Source organism: Bombus pyrosoma, linkage group LG11 (assembly GCF_014825855.1).
Source record: "Bombus pyrosoma isolate SC7728 linkage group LG11, ASM1482585v1, whole genome shotgun sequence".
NCBI lineage: Eukaryota > Metazoa > Arthropoda > Insecta > Hymenoptera > Apidae > Bombus > Bombus pyrosoma.
In genome coordinates this window covers 4,728,855-4,753,851 of record NC_057780.1, presented here as the reverse complement: position 1 = coordinate 4,753,851, position 24,997 = coordinate 4,728,855, and the positions used below count along the sequence as shown (strand labels likewise).

The following is a 24,997-nucleotide window of genomic DNA, read 5'->3' as shown; positions in this document are numbered from 1 at the left end:
CAGGTTCTTTCTCGTGCAAGTGGCTCGTGCCTCAGCTTTTCGTGTAAATGCGAGTATGATTAATGCGATTTGATCGAGAGTATATTCGTTGGGATAGGTTTGAGTAGGTTTCGCGATATATGCTACGATTTATAATTATTCCAACGATTTCGAAAGTGGATAGACATGGACTTTTTTATTGAGTCACGGCAGACCACGACAACCTATGTCGAGTTAGTTAATTTTATGCTATTAAATACCCACAAGCATAGTGGGTATAGCGCAGGTTGGAATACGGCGTGCAAAATAAATATATAGAAGTAAGAATGTAATATAGATATTGCGTTGGAATAATTAATAACAATGAAGATAGAAACGTTGCCGTACGACGAATTATGAAAGGATTGAACTGATGTTGATAATTATCGCGGTAAAAACAGATTACCTGCTACGATTATATTGGAAAAATTTGTAAGGGGACATATATGTACACATATGTCATACATAATAATTATAAGGAATTTACTTGAAATATCAGAGGCATGAGAAGCAAGGGGATGTACAAAGTTGTCTAGAAAATGTTACCACCTGAATTATTTTCAACATTGTTACAATATAACCCTCTTCGAGTAATACCTACATAATTAGTAAAATTGATAGCTGTATCTCACCGTACCCATAACAATATTTCAAAAACTTCGTAACGTAGCATATGTTATGCAAATTACAGGTTTTGACTACAAGCACTTTCACGACCTGAAATACTTGTCTTCCATTGTTAAACGTTGTAATATCATGCGCTTGAAATTTATTCGCCAACCAAGGACACCAAAAAAAGATATTGTACGTTATGCTTAAAAAAATTGCGGGAAATTGATACGTTTAATTTTTAATAATAAAAATCAATTTCAAAAATACATCCTAAAGGAAAAAAAGAATAAACGAATACGTGAAGTTACTTATTGATATTCAAATTTAGGAAAGTATATCCCGATTAACTCACTCTCTGGTATTCCTCGTATCGAACGAAATTAGAGCAGTGAAATTACTGGCAAATGGTAGTCGTTTCGACATGAAACCGGCGCACAATCGGGCACAATGTAGTAAAATAGTCCCAAGTTGCAATTTACTTCGAGCTACTTAACAAGCATCGATCTTCGAAAAGCGCAGACCTCGGCTGCCCTAAATGTACGCATATAAAAATCGCACCCGGAGAAAATCGAACTAAGATTAAGTTAAACCGGATCGGGCGATACCGCCTGGTGTCCGCCATTTCCAGCCGAGCCCGGATTCAATAATTCTTTCCCGTAATCTCTCGGTAATTTCGAAAAGTAAATTCTGTGAGTAAATTCCGTCGAAAAGCGGAACGTTATCGAGGTCGTTCTGAATTCCCTAATAACGCTACTTCACTGAAATCTGAAACGCCCGGCCAAACAGAGAGAGAGAAAGAGAGAGAGAGAGAGAGAGCCGCGTATTTATATTCATGGAATGCTTTATCTCGGTATTATTAACGTCATCATTTATATGCCGGATTGATCTTCCGCACGAAGCTCGGGCATGCAACACACAACCGGCGTTGGACGGTCGTTTCGCGACATAAAACTCCATCGATTGCCGAGTGATACGTTCGCGCGCGGCTGGTTTAAACGCGACACATCACGGCTAACGCGCTATGATTCACATCGCGAGATGGGTCTCGTGTAAATCCCTGTTCATAAGTATCAGGATACTTATTGGTTTAACACGAAATGTTGTCATGGAACGATATTAATACAGAAACGATTAATTTTGCCACGACGTGGTGTACTATGATATACGTTGAAATCAACAGTAATAGGATTCCATTCTTTTTGTACTTTTCCTTGTGATCTGTTCGTTCTATTTTTTTACATTTCTCACGTTCCTTCCATCCCTTGCATTCCCTACATTCCGTCCATCCCTTACATTCCCTACATTTCTCACTTTTCTTTCCTTTCCGACAGTTTATGTTCATTGTCCCACTTCGCAATAAATAAACGTGTGGTAGTATGCAAATTGTTTGTCGAAAAGGTTGATGTTAATCTTGTGTCATGTACTCGTATAAAGTGGCGCTGATCAATTTGACACGTGAGAGACTCGTATGATTTCGAATCAGATTTCTTACGAGTTTACCTCGTTTCTCCGATACCTATGTATCCTAATAATCGTGAACGAGATAAGCGTGCTTCAACGACCGTTAATTACTCGAATTGCCAAGCCAAGTAATTAACACCTGAACGAATACGGTTGATTAATTATCAACTCACCATTCCGGGGATCGTTGTTCTGCACAGTCTTCCCGCCTCTCTGTTTCGTTTCTGCCGACGTCACATTCTTCGCGTGAATCTGAAAGACAGAAAAAAATCGCTCGTTACCAATCTGTCGCGTTCACGCGGTGCTACATCGTCGTGGACGCGGAAGGTGTGCGGGTCGTTTGCGGTTAATATCGTCGATCATCGGCGTAGATTGGATCGAAGAGCTGAAGCCTCTGTATAACTTCGAAACGCGTAACGCATCGTCCTCGTTGAGAAATAAATTTGCGACGCGTCACGAGGCAATTGAGGAGAGAGGGGAAGAGATCGATCCTCGATTACGCGGCGGTCTGACCGTGGACGTGCAAACAGGCCTATACCGAGATCTAATTATCCCGGCTGTTCGTCGATAAAAACAATATTAATTTTCCTCGAGACGGGGTATACAACCGGCGTATCGATTTATCGGGTGTTCCTTCCAATTTCGGTTACAAACCTTCCCCTCGCGCGCGATTAATCCTCTATCGATCCAGTTCGGATCGAGTCACTAACGGATACAAAATATTTTTTCACGCGTTTTACATTTTCCTTGTCAAAATATCGCACCACTCAGTCTTACAATGCAGGATCGGTTGCTGGCTTATTGCGTTTCTTATTAATTTAATTCTTCGTTTATCGTCCGTTACGTAAAGATTTAGTCTACGTCGCATCGTTAAATTCATTCACCTACAAACACCCGGTATAATCCAGTGGCGCACCGTATATCGGTAATTCAAGCGGCGTTTGCTCGATGAGCGGTATTCTATAATTAGTATCGGACAGGGGAATTTTTATTTTCGTTTAAACTTGAACGTCCTTGCCTGGCGGCCCAACGTCACGGATTCGTATCTTTTTTACCCCGGCTCCGGAGGCGGCAGACCACGGAGATTTCGCGGCCGGTTCGATAATAATTATTATCGTCGAAGCTTATTTTTTCACCTAGCGTCCTCATCGTACTGGATCGCATTCGGCCGTGTAGTACCCACGCGTTACGAACGCTAATTCGCTCTCTCTGGCGGTCAGTTAAAAAAATGAGGATTACAAATAATTTGAATCGCAAGCACCACGATACGCCGGCGGCGAACATCATCCGGCGACCACCTGGCGTCTTCTTTTCTTTCCTTCGAAAATCTTGCCCCGTCTCCACCGTCTCCACACAGAGTCTGTTCTTTTGATTTTCTGATTACTGTAGTTGCCAGGAGTATTCAACTATAGCAGGATATCGCTCTATTGTCGAGGTAATAGATTTTTTACATTTCTCACATTCCTCACAAGGAGAAGACTATCGCACAAGGTTGTCACGAGGACAAAATATGTTCTCAGAAGCACTGAAATTAGGGTATATTACTGAACATTTAAGAGCAAATATTTATATTAAACTAAGAGAACGAGAAAGACGTACCCACATTAGTTTTGGATCTTATGTTTTAGTAATAGTAAATAATAACGAAGAATCTTTCGTTTGGTACGACACAAACGGTGCAGCATAGGCTGACTATTAAATTCGTAGTCTTTAATATATCATCGACTCTAACAACGTATTTCTTTTACCCTGTCTTATCTTTATTTTCTTAGATCATCGTTCTGCATCGAAGCTGAAGAATTTTTACCGCTGTACTCGCAACCTGCAAATACTATCCTCTATGCAAAAAGTTTCGTTATTTTTATATCGATCCTACCATTATATCGGCAGACTTTGACTCCCGATGAATTCGTCTGCAACAACTGTTCGCGATCTCTTAATAGCCCAACTCGCGTTATTCATACGTATATTTCCGTAACAATCAAATTTACAAGCGTTCCGAGCAAAAGGAGAAACTAAAAAAGAATCGTTCATCCGTGAGCCTGTTGGTAGTTGGTCAGCCCCAGCGAGCATGTAACGACCGATGATTATTTTCGGTATTTTTCGCAAACGTCCACGACTAATAGCTCGTGACTGGAAACCTCAAAAAGCGTCCATAAATCCGGCCGGATTTTGTTTTCACGATTTAGTGACCGCTATTTTTAATTCATCCCGCGTAATTTCGAGAGCTTTAGCCTTGAGTGCCTCGATGAGATTCATGCTCCGCTAACCGGACCCGCTCGAAAACTATTCTCTATGTATTATACACGCTCATACATTTTCATTTTGAGGACGTGCGTCGAAAATGAAACAACGCTCGTTCTACGAATGGCTAGCGTGTGACACACGGTCATCATCATCGGCGTCGTCGTCGTCGTCGTCGTCGTCTTCGTCGTCTTCGTCGTCTTCGTCGTCTTCGTCGTATTCGTCGTCGTCTTTGTCGTCGTCGTCGTCGTCGACGATGGCCTCGGCGGCGGCGGCGTCTCCGACAACAAGCATCGGTGGATACGGGAATAGGCTTAAAAAACAAGATAAATGAGAAAAGGTGAGAGACACCGTGGCAGGAAAAAAAAAGAGGTCACCGGCAATGTCTTCGAGCGTGCTTACTACGCTACTTTAGTTAATTAGAGGCAAAATAAGACAAGGTCTAAAGCAAGACTCGCAGATTCTTCTTCTTTCCGCCACCCATTCGTTCTTTCTCCTTTCTTCCTTCGTGCGTTTCGCTCCCTTTAAGCGTTCACCTTTCCTCCCTCTCACGCTTCTCTCACTTATTTGTGTTTCCCTGTGTTTGTTTAATCAGGCGCCGGACTCAGTCTTCATTACTAGCACTAATTTATCTGCCTTGTCGTCCGACTCTTTCCAACCATTCGACCACGATCCTTCTCGTCCATTGTACGTACGTAGGAGAAAACAGTGGCGTAACGAAATAACTGGGAGCCTTCGTTTCTGTTGAACGCGAAACCGAGATGTTTTATTGTCCTCGTTCCATGTAATTCGATGTAATCCTCCTCGAGCCTGCGTTCCTTGTTTTCTCTCTGGCTCCTTCTGCTTCTTTTCCCGTACCGTTCCTTTTTTTCCCCTGTCTTTTTAAGCATCATACATTTCAGCAATTTATTTGTAATCTCGGTACATTAATCACGGAGTGTGACGAATTCGAACGGTATGGGACGATGCGTGGCAATCTGGAGTCAATTTGCACGGAATCGACCAATTACTGGGAAATTTTCCTATCAAATGTACGAGAGAACTTACGGTAGCGACTAAAAAACACGATCCTCTTTAATAATTTGCAGAGGATTAATATTGTGACGATCTTGACAAATCTTATCGACGACGACACTATCGGCTTCGTTTAATTCCATCTCGATAAGAATTGATTTTCAAATCTCTCTCTATACCAGAAAGTCAGTTTTACTCTTCCCTTTAAGCGTTACATCCCGACACACGGAGAGAACATTTTCGTCCTGGCAAATTTCAGATTAGCCAAATGCTCGAAAGGATTTGAGAACTAGAAAGATATTGAATCGACCATCGGTCGGGATCACCTCGAATACGAAATCTCAGGGAACAAATTAACTTGCGCGTTAAATTAACCCGGCCGTTCGTCGAATCGAGCGACGAAGCTCGGTAACGCGTCTTACCGTCCAGGGACAAAAGGGAGTTCGATAGCAGGATGAGGAGACGAAGAAGAAGAACGAAGAAGAAGAAGAGTCGTACGGGGGGCTTCTGGATATCGACGGCAATATTCGTTAAGTCCCGCTAAGACCCTGTATGTGGTGTAGTTCGTTCATTCGGATTGCCAAGTCTCTTTCCGTCCTTTTCTCTCTTTGATTTCTCGCCCCTTGCCTTTCTTATCCCGACGACTCGTGGGAGAGGGAGAACGGTGACGATCGTTTCTCCGTTCTATCTTTCTCACCCACGCGACAGACTCTAGGTCCAGGAATACCTCTATGCCGAAGGATCAGCGTGTCAATAAGGTGTTTGTTTAATTTGCGGATTTGTCTGCTTGCGCCTTCCACACCCAGTGCCTCTCAACTAGCTAGCGTCAGCGAAGTGACGAATACAAAGAGAGAAATCTTGGATAGTTGGATTCATCGAAGATGCGACAGTAGTTTTGGAGAATTAGCAAGCTACATAAGTGGTCATTATTGTTAACCACGTTTCTACATCTTTTTTACATTAATATATAATTATTTTTCGAATATAAACGTTGAATGATCGTTTTTGAAAGAATTTATGTTTGAATCGTTCGACACTACCGGCTTTTCGAACAAATATTATTACACTCAGCGTGAAATAATAATTATGTTACATTAGCTGATGTCTATAGTCATTTGAAGGTCATAGAAGGTCGTCGAGGTTGTGCCGATTGAAGATTACTTTGAAGGGCCATGAAAGTCATTCTTCCTCTCATCGTCTGTGGGTGGATGTTGGAAAGTTATCAAACACTGCGAAGACGTAGCAAATACATTACTTTTCCAAGTGAGGTAGCATTGCACATTGATGATATTGCACTTCTGAATGAGCGAGGTATGCACTTCGTTGAAAGAGAACTTCTGAATATGTTTTTGTTCTATGAAACATAAAGGCTGTAATTTATTTCAAAAGCTGTATTTAGACAGATATGCCGTTGTTAATTTGATACGTTGAATTTGTAGTTTATGGCAATAAATACTATTGGACGCTGTTCGTGTAAATAAAACGACGTCCTAACGAGGTTTGTCCATACGTATACAGCACGTATAGTAAACTTCTGCTTACCCTATTCGCAAGAAAGCGATTCAGATAAATCTTAAACACCGAACGTCAACCAGGTGGAAAGAAAATTTACTGGAACAATGAGAGATTGTACAAAGCATTGATCATTGCTCCATCGATTAAAATAAATTAAAGCCTATAAAATGTTAATGCATCTGCACGGTGACAAAAGTCTTTTCACGGAAATACTTTTCATAATACATCCCTCGTTATGAAACCTACAGTTTCATTTTATTCTTCCGTGGACAAAACTTTCGTCGATGTCGTAAAAGTGTTTCCGTCGAATCATTCGATCCGTAATACGAGCAAATTTTAACGAAGCGCCATGCTGGTAACAAGCGAGCCCCGGTGACTCGCGGGTAGAATACGTTTCATTGTGTGCGCACAAAAATCAGGAAATCACGTATTCCTCGGCATGCATAATTCTGGCACAATGCATACACGAGCGAAATGTTTTATCGTAATGGTCGTGACGTGCGGACGTCACGTAAGTCAACGCGATTATGAGAAAGCAGTTAACGTCATTTCAGTCGATTCCCATGCACATAAATACGCGGAGCGGAACCAGCTGTCCACCACAATGTGGAAGATCCTTCGATGAGACGAACAATTACATAAGGGACGCGACGTTCTCTCCTCTGCCAATAGACGGCAGAGAGACGGGTCAGCCTTTCGCCTCATTAAGCCGTTCTTTCCGCCAAATAAATGAAGAAGTTGCGCGGAATTTCAGGCCACCGGTATACGAAAGGGACAGCTATTAAAACGCATGAGAAGCATATTTCTGTTGGAAACAAATTCGAACTGTCCTCGCCACGAGAGCGGATTTGCTTCTCTTTACGCTCCAAGGCATGAACTTAAGAGAGCACGACAGTTTCTTCTTTAAACGTATCAAATTGTTCGTGTAACTTTGCCAGCAATGGTAGGTAGATTAGCGAAAGCTGGAGTTATTATTTTGTTACGTACAGAGGATGAAAATCATTTAACTCTTCGATTGTGTGATAAACGGCTCATTAAAAAAATGTCCGTTACTTCTATGCGTCAAATCCTTTCTCGATGTTAATCTACAGTGGTCACGAAAATACGTATCGTAACATTTATATGTCGGTAAATTAGATGTAAACATATTTAGGTATAACTAGATTGCCATATATATATATATATATATATCGAAAAGTAAAAAACAATAATATGTCAAAACTAGCAAATCGTGGAAGTAAACTAATTTTCAAAATATTCATTCGCGTGCTTTCTATACAGATTGCAACGGTAACAGAAGGTCGCGCGAAACGAGTAAAATCGACGATTAAACGCCGATGGCATAGCATTTAAAGCGGTGGAATGAGTCCCCATCCTATCGAGATTACGCATTGTCTCTCTCTCTCTCTCTCTCTCTTGCTCTCGGAACTCTGGGAAATAGGGGTCGTTATTGCAGTGCAATGTAACGGCCATGAAGGTCATTGTTCAACCGTTTTTAGGGTTCGAGCAATGACCAGTTCCGGCGCGCATGAGAACGGACTGAAACAAAAGCTGGCAAACCTGTTGGAAACAATCGGCCACGGCTCACCCTTGGTTGGGGGAGCTTATAACGCTCAGAAGGGGATGAACAGTTGGGTGACTTTTTTTTGGCCTAAGAGGAGCTGCCATTGTGCGATACTCGCAACATGTGTGCCTCCGTGTTGTCACGATGAGATCCCCCTGATCATCCTTCCACTATGTTTCACCGCGATTCTTCAGCTTCCAAGGATGCAACTCTTCTTTCTTTTTCTTGTTACAACGCAACGAATTGACGGCTACGTGAAAACTTTCATAACGTATTTGACCGATTAAGCGGGCTAATTCGAAAAAATGAAAACTGTGTCACTGTAAATTACGCTATGTTTTAGTGTCAGATTATATCTTTCGCACGTTGCCACATACTTCGTCAAAGACGTCGTTAGAAACCAAGGAATTAAGTTAACTGTAGTTAGGACAATTTCTATCCCTTTCTGGCAGTTACAAAGCGTCGGAGCTTGTAAAAGTATTATTTCCACTCTACTTTACACGAAAACTTCAAAAAATATCGTAATGTTCTAACGACGAGCGGATTAAGACAACCGCGATATAAACAAATATTCTCCGGGGACGAGCCTGTGCAATATTATACAAGATTTCCGGTTAATTCATCGCGTGTCTATCTTCCTCCGCCGTTCTTTTTTTCACCCTTTCTAGTCTCATCTACCTTCGATTCCTTCTTTACACGTTTCCCGTATTTCCCTCATTTTCCGTCTTCTTACACAATCCTCGGCTTTTCCTCTTACAGAATGAAGGTTAGGGAAGGGTGTGAGGCCACGGTGAAGGCGAGAGCATGAAGCGGGCAGAGGCGAGTCGAACGTAGGAAGTAAGCTGCTCGTGGAGGGGAAGACGGGGAACGGGGTTGGTCAGTGCTCCTTACTTAGAGGGTGGCGAGTCTGTTCTTAATTAACGCTCGCCTCTTTTGCTGCACACCCCTCGCCACCGTGGCACCGTAATGAGGCTCCTCGAGTGTGTGTATGTGTAATACGTGTGTACGTCTATGTATATGCGATACGTAAGTGTCGGGCATGGCTGGGAGCCAGTGTGGGTGACCTAGATGAGACGCGCCCCCGTCTAACTAATTCTTTTCTTCCGCGCTGACCACTAAAGTAAGTAGATGGCCGTGTACGAGGCATCGACGTCGGTGTGCGGATAGTTCCAAGGTATTCGTGCCGATTCCACCAGCGTCTGGAAACACGTACATGTATACATGGTGGATATATGCTCGGGCAGCGTGGCCATATTCCTCCGAGCGAGCCACAGCCGGCTACCACTCGTACAACTTCCACGTTAGCTCGTGAGAGTTAGGTGAACGTAAACACTATACCGTAGCTTCCGTGCATTAAAGTGTATCAAAATGACTTTACGTCGTGTGCCACTGTATTTCGTACATTAGCGGCGTGGATCGAATGTCACCGAGAAGCCTGGCTCTGCTTTTGCGCAGGTTAGCCATACAACGGCTACGGTGCTATCGCAATTTGCAATCGATCCAGCGCTTGCTCTTAGTCCAGACTTTTCAGATTCAACTTCTTTCCATCGAATTCTTCCGTCACGATCGAACCAAGATTCCGCCGGGTGTGCTGGTTTCACCGACTCTTACGACTGTCCTTTTACCGCGTTTCTTTCGGACCAGCTTCGAAAGCTTCGACGTATTATCATAGAAATGAAGTTTATTTTCACGTGTTTCGTGCGACTTGGTCTCTCATACGTTTTTCTATTAGTATCGTTCAATATTTATGGTAAAGCTATAGAAAAGCTACGGTAAAGCTGTGGCAAAGCAATCTCGTATTGAATTAACTATTTGATCATCTGCAGGGAAGGTAGTCAAAATGATCAATAGACTCTATATGCCTGAATTAAGAATTTAGAAACGTATAACACAGCGTATAATCTGATTTATAGATCAACGATGTAAATCGACGCTGTTCGTTAGATAACTGTTCATTGTCAAAAACATCAACGTCAAAGTATCAAAGTATCGTTTATGCTATAAGAAGCGTCCACTGGAAGAAAACCAAACGTGGGAATGGTGTAACGCAAGAGAAGGTCACGGCGCGTTTATTTCACGCGGGGCGTCACATCCTAAACCATAAAATCGTTGGTTTCGCTAGCGAGAAACGAAGCGTTCGCGGCAAAGAAAAGAAAAGACAGGTGGACGATCGACGGGCCCATTCTTCAGTCACATCCTGGGCTGGTCCCACCTCCGCCTTCTGCCTCCTTCCTGCCACCCCCTTTCCTAGCGGACCACGGCGTGGATAACAGCAATTAAGCCTTCCCCGTTAATAGAGACGATTGTGATTAATTATCGGATTTAATGACCGGCTACTTGTACTTGTAAATATAGGGACACAGGACGCGCGCATGTGGCTACACCGTAAAAATTAGAGACCATGATTCCTCAGGGTGCTCCTCCTTCTACTCCACCGATCTCCTCCTCCCCTTGCGCCTACTTCTTCTTCGTCCTCGTGTGTCACCGGTACGCGTGTGCGCCCGCCAGAGAGAAACGGCCGTGTCACACTCCGCTGATCTTTTAACCGGCAATCAAGCAGACCTGTGGGACCGTCCACCTTAGTATCCTATACGAAACCTAACCTATTCTGCGTACCAACGTCCCAGTATCTTTCGGAAAATCCTGTTTCAAGCAGCTTCTGTGTATCTGAATTTCGGGAGCTTTCCCCCTCGGCATTTGGCCTTTAGTTACACTTACGTGTGGAAAAACAACGTCGCACTCGTACTAAACACAAACACAGCTTATTCGTATTGTAAACGTGTGGTGTCTTATTCACACATTCTTCTTTTTCTCCTTCGATGTATTATCAAGCGCGATCGCGCACGTACGTCTGAAAAGACAGCCTATAAGTCGACTCGTCGTATTGGGATTGAGTGTCGTTAACAAAGTTGGACGAGTTAATAAACTTGTTAATATTCGATATAGTTTGAAATTTTCACCTGCGAATTGTCCGATTTCAAAGTGACGTATTAACAAGTTGGTCAACGCCGCCAGTTAATCTTATGGCGCGTGATCTCGTAACGCATTAACGTTAAACAGTGGCAAAATGTCAAAATATCGTTCGAAGAAAACGCGTTTTATGGCTGGAACAGTGCGAACTGTAATAAGAATCCGGGACGCGAAGGCTTGAAATATCTCATTGGTTAACATTGTTTGTCGAGCGAGAAAGGCCGCAGTGTCTGAAGCGTGACTTTTAAATGCGCCCAGGCTATTTTCAACAACGATCTCAATGGAAAACTAGCGATATTATAAACATACAAAGTGTAAGACGTTTGTGGATGAAAGGTTTGAATAACGGCCAAATTACCGTACATATTGACTAATCGGGACCGAGAGTATTATAGCTGGGCGAAGTTTCGTTTAAATGCTATGTACGCCAATATTTAAATGATATGTATTTGTAAAATCGACCAACCGGCGCATATTTAAGTATTGTGCATGAATATGAGACGCCGGCGTGGGAGAGCGTGAGCTCACGTGCCGAAATTAACTGTGGCCTCTTGGCATTTAAAAATAATTGGTAATTATTGGCATTATTAATAGTTTCGCTGGCTCGAGCGGACGGCGCGTACAAGTTTGCAAACGCGCGTTCACGAGCTCGTTTCGTGCAATCGAACGTGTGTTTAAACCGCGTACGAAATGTTTTTCTGTCGAGTTTACTCGGGAATCCAGAGAATTTGTATTATACTCGACGATCGTAAAAATAATACGATAAAAATGAAAAAAAGCGTCGGTGAATCTGACTCTTCTCTTACAATTTCCATCGTGGCTACGCTATTTAATTACATTTTTCTTAACAACTTCTTATTATTTAGTGCCAAATCGTTCTTTTCGTTTGTATTATGTACGTACATTAGATTTTCAAAGCTGTACATGCATACGCGAATAAATACAACATTTTTGTAATTGCTGAAAAATTTCCCCTATAAAGATAATTAAAAATTCGTCTGTGATTTCTTTCTCTATATAGAAAGATATTTCGATCTTTATATAGAAAGAATATCAGAATATCATTCGATATATCAGAAGAAGTACGTAGAAAGGAAGGATAAGTGCGTAATATTTTTTGCCAATATACTATTCTGATCCAGAAAGTTGGTATTCCAAAAAGTTCGTTTGACAAAGGAAGAAAATAGCGGTTCCACCTGGGAACGTAATCAATTCGATGGAAGAAGCTCGGCGTGCTTTTTTTCCTTCGACGAAGAACCGAGTCGTTCATCGAAGTATCGATTGGTTCGTATAATAATTACCTCCCCTGCATTAGGGGTGACTACCCCCACCACTATCCTAAACGAGCCACGCTGCCGTGTATTAGACTAGACTCGACGAGGGGTGAGTGAACGGTGGCGTACCCGGGCAAGAGCAGCTGTTACATTCTTTGAATCCTTTCGAGTCACGTTAATTAATTATTTATCCGGCTCGTAAATAACTATCGGCCGGTTGTTATAGCGAACGTACCGCTCGATACGTCAAGTTTTCTCTGGAACTCAATCTATACCTTCTGAGAAAACGTGTCGCAACAAATACAACGGTAAAAGCTCCGCCGCTATATTCCGCAGAGCCTAATCAACCTTTCAAAGCCATTTAACCTCGATACTCACAATTTTCCAAGGGAAGACGCATAAACTTTCGCGCGAATAATTTACTCGAGCCACGAAAGCTTGTTGGATGGATCGCGAACGAGCGAAAAGCGTAAGGCAGAAGACCCACTCTCGTCTTATCTATTATTCAAGATTAACAATTAGTCAGGCGGCTTTACAGCTTGAATAATTAACCGGACAAGACGAAGTGGAGCAAAACGGCGTTTTCTCGGCCGATTCTTGAGTACTCGTGACGGCGGCCAGTACTCTAACTCGGTAGCGTAGCGCGCGCTACGAGCAAAAGCAAAGGAAACAGCACGAACGCGAGCACGACAACGCGAATGGCGCTTCATGCAAGCGCGCTTTCGGATCCGGGATCCGTGAACGCACCCGCGCTTTCGCTCGACATGTCGGCTTGTCGGTTGGATGGGTGGGTGGCGGTCGGGTATTTTTGTATCTAATTATAATCCTCGGGTGAGGGAGCGAGGCAATCGCCTAAAATTAGAGCATATAGTCTAACCGGTACACGTCGCTCGCTATTTTATATTTTCCCGTCTCTTTCGCGCCCGTACGCGTGCCACCGACCGCGCTCGCTCCCTTTTTCCTCCTCGGCTCACGCCGCGCGACTCGTCGCTCATCCTGCCAGCCGTTTTATCGCTTTCCCTCTACCCCACCGAGGTCATATCTATTGCTCTCTTTCAAAACCAACCGCTCACTCTCGTTAGAAGTCTAACAGAAGTCACCGGGAAAGCCGACGTGCGGGAATTCGTACGCGATTATCGCGCGTTACGTCCACACGATCCAACGTTCTGTCTCGTTGGAGTCGCTCCTTTTGTACGACCAAGCGTTATTATGCATGCGGTGGTTCGCGACGAATATACAGAGTGAATTTTGTATACGCGAAGAATGCTTGAAATTGAAGGATCTAAATACGACACGGTATTAATCTTTTGTATTTCGATCGTGATATAACGTACAATGAACAGATCGAACAGGTTTCCGCAGTGACGCTTTTTAAAACAAACAGATCATCGAAATTTTTGAAAGGGAAAGATTGAAGAAATATCGGGGGTCTCTTAAATTTCTACCAGTTCGGAAGAAGTAACGTTAGATCGAAACGTTGCAAGCGCCGGTAATTTTAAAAAAACCGAAATTCATTTCTATTGCAATTATTCCATCTAGTACCGTCACGCTATACATACGCTAAACTTTACAATCAATATACTGACAAAAGCATCCAATTTTGTACATTTCATAGTACGACGATCAATCACTCGATCTACGCAGATATTATCGCAAAATCTCGAAAGCAAAAGTTACCAGAAAAGGTAGAAAATGGAGCCCTCTCCATTAGCCTCTACGCCACGCGATTAATGTGTCTCTTTCAAAGATATACATCCATAGATTTGGTCTTCCGGTCGCTTAATGGACTCCTTCGCGTCGAAGATCAACCGCGTAGGATCAAGCGGGTCGCAACGAACCGTTGTCGTATCGACGGGGGCGACTGAAAGGAACGTCGTCCGGTAGAACGCGATCGTGTGGAAGAGGAGGGCAAAGGGGTGAAAATAGAAGGAAAAAGAAATAATGATCCATAGTGAAACAATAACACGAGTGACAGCTTGTGATTAGCCGGCATAGAAGCATAATCAGGATAATGACGGGTTTACACCCTCTCTCCGGCTGCAAGAAAGGGAGCCGATCGAGTGACGGCGGGACGAGAGGACGGCGGTTGCACGGTTTGTCGAGTTAATTGTCGTCTAGCGTGTCGATGCGAACGTACCCCCGTCCAGGCACACGCAAATGTCACTGCGAGGCACGAGCAGAGGGAGAATAATAATAAAAAAAAAGAAGAGAAAGGAGAAAAAAAATGAAAGTTCCTCGCGGAGCTGCCACGACAATTAAAGGGAAAAGCGGACGCGCGGGGCTGTTCCGTCAGCGAAATTGCGATGCTTCGGGGAACCGTAATGGACGGGCGATAAAGAAATACGATCGCGCGCTAATTGATGTTAAAACCACGACCTAACGTCTGCTTAATCGATTGTCAAATAGTTCAGCCACGAATGGCCGTAACAACACGACCGTGTTACGAAACCGAGTATGAAGATAAATTGTTTTTGAAGTAGAATTGGAACGTAACTGCGATTTTAGTGGCCAGTCCATGTCCATTGTGTACGTATCTTTCTAACTTTCAGATATTTCGTACGTTTAAGAGGAAAATATGAAACTACTGGTAATATATACGTGTGATACTTTTTATTCTACATCGCGTTGAGTTTACCTCCTAATTTGCCTCTAGAAGTAAGCACAGAATTATAGCGAGTTGTCAGTAAAAGTACCTTAACTTGTATAAAATGGTCACAATGGGAGTTCTCGAGAAAAACAGAGACTCGTGAAAGAAATCAATATTTCTGTTAAAGTAACTGGCCGACAAACATAATCTACTGGCACAATCTAGTTGGCCGTATCTCTTCGGCGAGAAGCAACGATGGTCGTCTAAATATCCCTTTCTGGGAATATTAATTCCAAAATAATCCCGAAAAGGCCATTTGTTAGGTCATTCGCGGTACATACACGGAAAATTCGAAGACAAAAGCAAGATCCAATAAATGGTTAAATATACTACAAATATACTACTAGTAAGTATATCTGTGAGCCGAATCCTTCGGGAAACAATTACCTAGGAATTTAATTCGTCCCTAGAATTTTTCGATGCTGCCGAAGATTACGATCCACACGCCATCCATAAACGACGAAAAAAAGCAAAATCATAGAAAGAGACCAGGAACGTTGTGGAACGATCGGCGAACGCATGGAGCGTGAGTTTTTCGTGGCACGATCGAACGCGATGAAGATAATCGTAGGTTCGCAAGGTATCACGATCTAACGCGATCGTGAAAAGATCGAGGCCCGACGCTGGCGAAGATCGCCGGGCACGCGGATAATAATCGTTGATTGGCATCGATCGAAAGTCGTTCCGTAGGTTTTATGGGAAAATCGGCTGACACGTGACGATCGTTGAACGATCGACAGTCGGCTTGGCCGTACGTGACTACGATCGTTGATCGCGACCGACGCAGGAAAAACGGGGACGGTTAGAAAAATGCCGACGAAACGCGGATAAAACGATAATTCGGTCAACGGGCCCCCAACAGGGAAAAAGATTTAATTTCTACGTAGATTATTAACGCGGAATCCGACTTCTTGCGTACGATAGGTTTTCATGGAATCGTGATAGGAATACCGATCGTTCTATGCTTCATTGTGACCGCGTGAAACATTCAAACTCAATGACGCAACGTGGATCGTAATTGTGTGTGAAACGGAAACCTTCCACTCGGTCCTACCTAAGCGGTTAATTTTCGCAACAGAGGAATATTTCGGGAATATTTCGTATGTTCGCGTGAAACAATGACGCTAGTGTCCGAAGTTGAGTACAGGCGGGTTGAGTAAACTGACAGACACACGATTAATGTCGCAGGACTCGAACAAATTTTTATTTGTAACGCACAAACTTATATAACAAGGAGAATCGGCGTAATCGTAAGTAGAACATTCTAGCGTATAATCAGACAGCTCGTGATCTGACGAAACGACAAAGCGAGAGGCACTACGGGCAACCCAACTTCGAACAAGCGGCCATTGTCTCTTTATTGAACTTACGAACGATCGGCTTTGTAGATAACGTTTTGCCAAAAATTTCAAAGGCAAACCGTTCGGCTCGAATTCGATAGTCGCGATAAGGAATCCGCTTGTTTGGAAGGGACACAACGTTCACAATGACAGGCACGATGAAGCAAACACACAGACAGATTCATAGACCAAGTGCTACGCGTACGTGCAGAAAAAGGAGGATAGGATGGAAGAATTTTTTGCCGCGACGCGACCATCTCGGGTCGAGCTGCCGAACGCGTGGATCGAGGCCTCGCAGAATTTCGGATTTCTCGAAGCTGCGACTGGTCTAGGCCATAAGAACATCGTTAAGATTATATTTAGGCATCGTAAAAGAAAATATGCGCCCGTTGGAGCCAAGTCGCTCATTACGTGAGACAGCATTAACGCCGCCGTACAACCAGCGAGTTTTCAGCATCGTATACTCGCGTTAAAATATATATAGTTAGCGATCTACGTGGTAAATCGGTGGGTCCAAGGTGTTATTCGAAATTTCATGCAATTAGCTGCAAGCGTTTGTCCACGAGGCATAGTTTATCTCCCTCTTGAATTCTCGCAACGTCAAATTAAGAAATACCCAACACGTTACATGATTTTAAACTAAAGCGGCATAGAAAGGTAGGAAAAGTTTCCTTGACTAAACGAATACCGATCTTTCTTTCTGCGCCGTATTTCCTTCTTATTTTCCTTTCGTTTCTTTTTTCGTTGGTCGACGTGGATTTTTACGAGACTCCGCTTCGAGGCAGAAAAGTCTTCCGCGCTGTTCACCACGGGATTGTAACACGGTCCTTGAAACCCAACGATGCTCTTCACTGTCTGCGAATTTCTAGGTCAATGCTGTCTACCGTGGCCGTTGCACGGGAAAAGTAACTAGTCGCCGTCTTCGAAAACAATTTCAACTACCGAACCAAGATGCCAGCCCCTGGGAATTTTAATTGAACCAGGATTTTCGTTGCTTAAAGGACGCTTCAGAAGCTATCAAAAATATGAGACTTCAATTCGAGCAAATTATTATGCGGAATATTTCTATCCTTAAATCCAACTAGTAGGTATCTTTGAATCGTAGCCTATAATTCATAGGAGATCCTAGCAGTATGGAGTAAACACGAATTAGGTTACGTAATTTTATCTCGACGCAAGCTATCACAGTTGACCTATGACCTAACGAAAGTTGTATCGAAATCAACGAACACCTACAATTCCGGTGCAAACTAAACAACAAGCGCAAAGAAATTTCGAATGTTTGTAAGGCGATCCTTAAGATCGAGCTTCCGAAATCAATCAAAAAAAAAAACCCGATTACTCGTCAACCTCGTGACATCGGATCGAACGCGCATCAACGTGGCGAAAACCGTCTCGGCGCGAGGAGCGATTTGACCGCGGCGCTACGAGAAGGGAGCTAGGTTTTAAAAAAGGGATAGAATACGACGAGTGACGCTCGAAGAAAAGTCGGAAACACCGAAATTCGACGAGCGGCCCAAAGGGGTTGGTCGCGGAAAATCGCGAAGGGCGGGTCGCGAGAGGAAGGTAGACATCGGCGGGAAGCAAGGGGCGACCAGGGGGTGTCGGTGTGCGCGTCCCGAGGGTAACGGGAGGCGGGGGGAGCCGGTTTAGGAAGGGGGGTGGAGGATGGTGGCAGAGTAGGGCCGGCGAAAACGCGGTATGCAAAGCAGGCGGCGAATTTAAACGGTCCTGCGCAGAACGAATGGCCTCACCTCGTGCTACGCTCCCTCGTTTCTTCTCTCTCGGCCTCGTGCTCGCTCGCACTCGCGCGACCACGACTCTGGATGCGACTTCGCGAGCACCCACACGCAGGTACCACCAGAGGGGCAAAGAGAAACACACCGAAGGAGCGACAGACACCGAAACAGACAGCGAGGCGAAGAGAGAGGGAAGCAGCGGAAGAAGAAGAAGAGGAAAAGCGACACGGACCGAGTGTAGCGCGGACAAAGACGGAGAGAGTGACCGCTCTCTGGCTCCCTCTCACGTTTCCTCACCGGTTCTCTCTCACTAGTCTCCCCGTGGCACACGTGCACGCAGCGAAACTACGTTCTCCTGTCAGCAGAACTGCCGATGCGGCCCGTACGACCTGCGAAGGACCGTGTGTCCACCTGGTCGCGGCACTCGCGCGACGATCCTCTCGGCCAACGCGTATAATATCCCCAGGAAGCGTGGCAACCTGTCCGCTCGACGGACCACCGCGACGAAACAACCACGTCTAGGCGCGTTACATTCGATCGCGTTGACCGCGGCGACGTTTTCCACCCGGATTCGAGTAAAATGGCTGCTCTCGCCGCTGCGGCGCGCCCGAGCTTACTGGCTTGCCTCCCTTCGTTTGGGTCTCCACACAGACAGACGCGCGATCGCTGCCACGCGTGTGTGCGGATGCACACGTACGTCGGGGGCGCACACGCGCATGTACACGTTTGCCACGGAGAGGCACACGCGCGCGACCATCCCGACCGCGACGGTACACGTATATAGAACGCGCGGCCTCGTGTATACACGCGTGCTCCCACACGTAGCTTCGTGCACGCACACGCGAGACCGCTTCGCCCCCGCCAACCACGCGCGCACGTGTCTGCGCGCAGAACAGCTGAGCGGAAAGGAACGCGCTTCTTTCTTGCCTTTCGCCAACTTCGCGTCTCGCGCTTTTCGATCTTTCTTCGACCATTCGGTACGCGTCGTTCCTCTTCCCCGTACAGCACAGTTCGATTGGATGCGCGGAGAGTTTCGTCACATCGATCCGATCGATCGACAGAGGCGAGGATCGTCGAGTGCGCGGTGCCATTTAGCTCGAAAGTTTCCAAGTTTCAGACGCGACTGAGCAGAATTTAAGACGATTCGACACGCTGTCGGGGAGATTTAATTGTTCTCTGTTCGGCCCGCCTTCGCGTTCGATACGGCCACCCATCCGAATGTCAAGAACCACAGAGCCAGATATAAAGAATCCCACTTTTGCTCGCGGCCGCCGCGTTTTCTCGAATCTCCGATCCCGTCGGAGAAACTTCGATCGCTCGACACGCCAGCTTGGAAAGTTGCCGCCCGTTATTTTATCCGGCATGACAATACCGCGATCGCGAATTTACGACTGGCTCGTAACGGCGCCTGGTTGCGTTATCCTATCCCGACCCACCGTTAAAGACACCACGCGGACAGGGAATCGCAACAACGTAAATCGAAGATCTAGATTATCGCTGCAACCGGTGCACCGCTTCGTCGTCGTGGTTAACGTTACTACGGACTCGCGCGTTTAATTAGATCAGAGTGGATCGAAGCTTGGCACCGAGACGTACGTCGACGACGATACTTTACTCGTCGCGACCGCTGTGTGCCAGAACGGAATGTCGCAGCGAATGAAGCTGAAACGAGGATGAGCTCATTTGCTCTGACGTATTTAAGAAACACAAAAGATCCGCTGAAAGTAAAAAAGAACAAGGAAAAACCTCTGCCTGTATATCGTTGCTGACAGAAAAGCTTCGAGTCGTAACGCGGTAGACAACTGCAGTAGGGCAGAATCGTCTGGTTTTCTGCATTCTTTCAGCGCTTCGTGCCATTATGGGCGTTATGAGTATGCAAATTGACGAAGAAGGATAACGGGTGCGTTGACCAACCTATTAGTAGACGCAAGCCGCCTCGATCGTGTCTCTTCTTATTGACGTAACGGTTCTCAGTGACGATTTTCGTTTCGTTTCGGAGGCCGTGGCGGACGCGGGGGCAGCGCGTCTCACATCGATCGTACAGGCATGCTCGTTACGTCAGGATCGTACGATTTCTAGAATTAATTAGCCGCGATAGATCACGTCGCGGCTTTTTCACCGTTCTCCACCGTCCTTTTTTCTAGCCGCGTGCACGAGAAAAAATATCGTAATTGCTTTGCGTGGGTAAGAAAAGTTGATTACGCTAACGGTATCTCGGCTTCTTTTATCGGAGAACTTCCAGCGGAACGACGACCCAACGGTCTACCACGTGAAAACGAAAGCTATTCACTGTGAATGTTTAATTTTGATTCCGATTGATCTTATACTTGAAAAATTTGTACGTAACATTTCTGAGGAAAGATAACGTGTTACTTGTTGGTCGGTTGATCGTTTATCTATAGTCTGCGGGTAATACGAGTATTTTCCTTCTTGTCGAGTATCTGCAGGACGAGGTGTTCGGTATGGTTTTTGATGTTTTTATCGTTGGCTCGTAGAGGCCGATAGTTCTATCGGTGCTAATACCCTAAGTGCTGTGTGCCTCGGATTAATTTCATACTTCGCGACGTGAAAAAAATATAGCGGGGCCGACGAGCACCACCTTCCCCGGCAATTTGATCGTTTATCACGATCAATTAAATTTCCTGCGCGGCGACGATAATTGACCAACGCCATCACCCTTGTACCACGGTGTCGAGATAATCTCTGGTGCAAGTGCCGATAAATGGCGCATTCGCGTGAATGGCGCATTCTGTACCGCGCTATCATTATTTTACGAGATACGTTTTAAGCGTAATAAATTTTATTGTGCTTCTACCGTCCACCCCCCCCCCTCCACCCTCCCGCTACCACCACCATCGATTCCTTGGCCTTCCTCGAAACAAGCTCGAGCGTCGCGGCTCCTCGCGAACAAACCGGAACCGGTAAACAGATTTTCTAGAATTCCGGATGGTAAACGAATCGAGGAAAAATCCTGGCATCGCTCGCGATCGCTGGAAATCGTAGCTATTTCACGAATAACCTTTCTTACTTTACGCGATCTAATCGTTAGAAGAGCCAGACGATGCTTCGAAAATTTCCATCGCCTCCTTATTATTTCTATCGTTTCTATCTATTTCTAAGTGAGTGTCGTAATAATTGCTGTTAATTATTTTATTTTTTCATCAAAGCCGAAGTCTGTAGTCTAACGAATTAATAACTTACGAGCATACCAGAAGCAGGTCTTTTGGTTCTCTGTCAATCACGAACATAATATTAGAGGAAAAACGAAAGAACCACGTATAGATGTGTGGTTCTTCTGGATTTTGCCACCTCGCCTCTCCGTATTGCTAGCACGTATATCCCATAAATATGTCGTAAATTAATGTTATAAATCGTATAACTGGAGACAATAATTACATCTCTCCGTTCAATTTGCCATGACACGCATACTAATAGGGAAATATGTACTTTTTTTATTGAATCGACTACGATGACATTTACATACATTATATCGCGTTCCGAGTTGCTCGTCGAACTATAATTGCCAGAGAAACCGAGACGTTTCAACGAATTATTCTTTAAGAAATGCTCGTATTGTTCGAGATGCAACGTAAGCATAGTGGCTGAAGGTAGTGTTGTGCAGCTAGGAATAGTGCCGGTGATTTCCGCGTCGCGACGCTCGCGACGGGCTCGTCGTTGTAACGCGGTGCCGGCCACGAGCACGCGCGACTATACAAATCAATATTTTCTACATATCTCACGAGTTTTCCCTAATTGGCCGGCTGCACGAGCCACACCACTCGACATGGCCATGCCGCGTTTTTATGATTGTTTGCTGGAAACGCGTATCTCGATTGAATCTGGAGGATGCGCGTCATTTCTTGTTTTTCAAATAAAAACACCTTTCAACTGTCGTCAACCCTGTGTCGCCGGGCAAAAACCAACTATGACAGAATGCTTGGAAAAAGTTATTGTTCGTCAAGCGAATCAACGTGATCATCCCTTTTGTTCCTATTATTGGGGATCGTTATGGTAGCGGTCTTAGTAAATCCGTAGCAAATATGCAAGGCATATTTAGATCATAATGTTCGTTACATTAAGAATGTTGGTAGAGCGACAATTACACTCAAACAGATTCTTTTCTACGCGAGTTTATAAAATATTTGAATAATTAAGAAAGAAGAAACGATCTATAATTTTTCGCCATTTATCATTTACATACATTTTTTGCCAAACAAAAGCTGCAGCGCGATAGTTCCACGATTCATTCTCAATACACTGTTCGGATATGCAAATAATCGTATAATATTTCCATAGGTACAAAGTGGAATGACGATAAAAACAAATGAAATTTCCAAGTAAATATACTTATGACAAATTACAGTTGTGTAACCGCTGTAATTTTCCTTTCGAAATGACCCTGATTTTCTACAGAATTTAAAGCGTCGTTGAATATTCTACGAATTCTACTACAAATCGTGTTTACAAATGGATTATTCGTCCTCTAACTGCTTCCAATTGCCTCAGTTAACTCTAATTGTAGATAAACTAATTTCTTGATAGTCAATGTCGATAAGCAATATTCCATCTGGTGTCCTCGCGTGTGTTTGATCAGTAACGTAAGCATTATTTCGGACGGAATTTTCGGAAAGAAGGAGAAACTATCTTCTGAGAAATTGCAGACGTTCGTCCACACGGTGAACGAGTTCGGAGGTATTATGAAATAAATCTCGTTATTGCTTGGTCGAGGAAGAAAAGCGGGCGGTCAGTTTTAATTAAAGAACTCGGGGCGTCAGCTGCTCCTTGCCAACGGCTCGCTGGTTTCCCTTCTTTTCCTTTTTTTTTTCCCCTCTCTTTCTTCCAGTCGTGCATCGCGACCGATATCGCCTACGTATGTGCCATAAAACCCACGGTTTCGATGGGAAAAATAGTCACCGAACGAAAACGGTGACTCGTCAATGCCGCGCTATATCCGTAAATCGAAGTACGAGCGAGTTCATTAATATCACGATCATAGTAAATCAAGTAGATCTCTTTCATACGCGTCATACGATCAACGTGACGTTATGTAAATCGATTTTATTTAACGTTTTACGAACCTACGTAAACGCTAATATCGGCAATTAAATGTCTTGTATCGAGCCATAAATTAAAATGAAATTCATAACGAAAGAATATGCCAATTAGACTTGAATATGTACAAAGAAACATGCTTTTGAAGAACGAGAAATGGTAAATTCGTGTCCTTGAATTAGTTTAGATAACGACGTAATTGCGCAACCGATAATACATTGCAACTTTGTATAAACAAAAAATAATAAATACATTATGCATGAATATCGTAAAGTTAATAAATGTCATCGTTATTATTTCTCTTATTCCACCAAAGATTATTTGCTACCATATGCAGATGAATTTTTTACGTTAATATATTTATAATTCGTTACGTATACGTTCTAAGGTGAACGGATCGATAGATTTCCTTATCAATGAAATAAGAGTAACGGCCAAAAATGAAAGCGAATCGTAAACTACACGTAAGAGGCTGCATTCCTAATAATTTGCACACTTGGAAACCTGTCGCGCATATAACCATCGATGTCTCATCGCGCCACGTGGATCGTAAAACTAAAGAGTGACTAGCATCGTGCCGAAGGTACTTAACGAATAGGTAAAAGAGCTCGAAGAGCAACGGGCAATCGAAGAAATTGCCAGTGCAATTTTATACGAACGGGGGAAGGGAAGGGAAGGGAAGGGAAGGGAAGGGAGGGAGGGAGGGACGCGTCGCGTTCTAGTTAATGCGAAAAATATTTACAACGGTACACATGTCCACGATCAGAAACACACCCAAGATGACGCTTTTATTATTGCAGCGAATGTGCCCCACGAAAGCGTGTACTACATCATAGACGTAACATTTTATGGGTCGTACCGGTGACCTTATGAGGCAGCCACGGTGAATTCTTTAAGACTCCTGCAGAGATAATATAATCCGCTATAACGCGGAGCCACCAAGTAACCGAGTAACCAAACATCACTGGGATCCAATAAAGAACCGTACTTGACGAAATAATGCTAGACTACTGGCATGGAAAGTAGACATAATTGACTCGGTAATGACGAGGTAAACGGACAGTTCTATTAAGCGCTGTAGTACGTACGTGCTGAACATGATGGATACCACCGCGTAACTACCTGCAAAAATAATTACTTTCACATTTTGCACGGGGCCAGGCAAATGTCAGTGTAACCGGTGAAATTCGATTTTTCGCGAAATTTATCGACCGATATGAATATTCTTTCTTGCGAAGAGTTTTGGATAGTCGAAGTTCACATTAGGACGTTACGTGGTTAAACAGGCGAACCTTTCATAAACAACGATTTGCGTGCACGATGTGTACGTTTTGTGATCTAAAAGCTGCGGACTGCGGGTCACACACGGTCGATGTGTTAAGTGTCATAAACAGCGATAGTCCAAGAATTTCCCACTTATCTTTCAAGTTACAATAACAGCGTAAAATATAAGATACTACATGCGTTATAAGCGTTAAGCAATTTTACCTTTTAATAAGATATACATTTTACATTTTACACGCGTTATGTTATACATTTTATGTAGG

The 24,997-nt window shown here is 44.1% G+C and overlaps 1 protein-coding gene across 4 annotated transcripts in view; it reads right to left on the bottom strand.

The window, feature by feature from the left end:
• Nucleotides 1-19,287, bottom strand: part of LOC122572905 (zinc finger homeobox protein 4-like) — a 404,144-nt gene extending 384,857 nt beyond the window's left edge. The window contains exons 1-2 of one of the 4 annotated variants that reach the window (XM_043738577.1): nt 18,414-19,287; nt 2,265-2,343 (exon numbers count right to left, since the gene is read on the bottom strand). The gene's annotated coding sequence lies outside the window, so the exon portion shown is untranslated. Of the gene's footprint in view, nt 1-2,264; nt 2,344-8,424; nt 8,537-14,349; nt 14,711-18,413 lie in introns of those variants that run through there. The other 3 variants (XM_043738576.1, XM_043738579.1, XM_043738578.1) reach the window with 3 other exon arrangements.
• Nucleotides 19,288-24,997: the final 5,710 nt, after the last annotated feature.